Source organism: Cicer arietinum, chromosome 5 (genome assembly GCF_000331145.2).
Source record: "Cicer arietinum cultivar CDC Frontier isolate Library 1 chromosome 5, Cicar.CDCFrontier_v2.0, whole genome shotgun sequence".
In the NCBI taxonomy this organism is placed as follows: Eukaryota; Viridiplantae; Streptophyta; class Magnoliopsida; order Fabales; family Fabaceae; genus Cicer; species Cicer arietinum.
In genome coordinates, this window is record NC_021164.2 from 47,762,910 (window position 1) to 47,764,841 (window position 1,932).

Sequence of the window (1,932 nt, forward strand, 5' to 3'; positions counted from 1 at the left end):
CTACTTACCCTCGCTCCTGTTGTATACAGATGGAGAGTTCATCTAGCTAGAATGAACCATATATATATATATATATATATATATATATATATCTAATCATAACATACAAGTAATCATTTACTCCATTCACACAATTGAACTTGCACTTAACATAGAAATCATATGAGTATATATATTTATATATACACACACCATGTATTCGAATAAAACTTCCAGAAAAAGAGTGTTATATTTAAGCTTTTAAATGCAATTGGTTTCACTCAAAACTGGTCTATATAACTAGAGTTATGGTATTCTAACGTTACAATTTTAAAAAATAATATTATTATGATAGAGCATATGTGTTTACAATACTATTGAGTCATGTCTATATTTAGTAAAATTATAAATTTTAATATGAGAAAACTACTATATGTCTTTTTTCATACTCAACTAATTTCACTCAAAAAAGAGTTTCCTAACTCAAGATATAGATATTTTAAGATGATGCAAACCAACGTATAAAACAATAGAACAGTCTACTTTATAGAATCACGAAACTTTGTAAAATAAATATAAACTTATAAAAATTTACGGTAACAAAGTAATTAGAATAAACTTTTAAGTCAAATTGATGTCACTCAAAACTGATTCCTATTGCTTATGTTATACCTATTTTAACCCATGGCCTTTCTTGCGACCGAAGTTTCCTCTCAACTCTCCACCATCTAAGCTTTCCAACCACCGTTTCTTCTCAATTCCTGTTCGAAGATGGATAAAAATGTCTTAATTCCATGGTCATTTCTTGAAACGGCCAATTACTTCAACCATGCGTTAAAAGGAACGACACCAATAAAAGTATATGACTTGTGATCCAAGCTTTCAACCCTATGGGAATCATTGAACACATGGGAAAAGTTATTTTTGTATCATTGTTGTGATTGGTTTAGCCATTAGACTTAAAACTATTATGTTATGCTACAACTTGTGTCCTGAAATCAATGTAGTTTTGTTCTGAGTCGTCATAGTACGGATAACATAGGTGTTGCCCAAGAAGTGTTCCACATATTATATAGTTACATTAGTAGACTTAGTCAAGATTATTTGTTGATGACTTACTCTTCTCAATTTGTTAGTAAGAGTAATTAATTCTGTTAGATTAGGTACATCAGTTACATCTCTTTGCCTTTTGTATTTTCCTATATATAAATAACTTTAATAATTATCAATTAATGAGAATAGAGGTAATTCAGTAATCTACCATGTGTTTATCATAACAGTAACATTGTATCAGTTGACAAAATTCATTAAATCCTTTTCTTCATCATTCTTCTGTATTCTCCAAACAAACCCGATTTTCCTCCTCAAGACCTGACTCTTAACCCATGAATATTACCTTCATCCCGGTGAAAACCCCGGCTCTGTTCTCGTCGCACCGCCGTTGAATGATAATAACTACCACAACTATAGCAAATGCATGAAATAGACATTATCATCAAATAATAAGCTTTCCATCATCAATGGTTCCCTTCATCAACCTTCTTCTACTGATGCATATTTCGAATTGTGGGATTGCTGAAATAATGTGGTTTTTTCATGGATTCCACGAGCCCTAGCTCCTCACATCGTAAAAAGCGCAATTTTTTTTGACAATGCCATTGAATTGTGGAAGGACCTTCAAGAATGATTCACCAAGGGCAACCATTTTAGGGTTTCCGAATTGCTCAAAGATTTGCATTCCATCAAACAAGGTGATTGTACCCTCTCTACTTACTTTACTGATTTGAAAATACTATAGGATGAGTTGGAATTTCTACTCCCCATCCCTATTTGTTCTTGTTCCATTTGTTGTTCGTGTTCACTAAGCACCGTTGTGACTACGTAGAAACACAATGAATACATCATCTGCTTCTTAAAGGGGCTCAACAACAACTACAACACTGCAAGAACTCA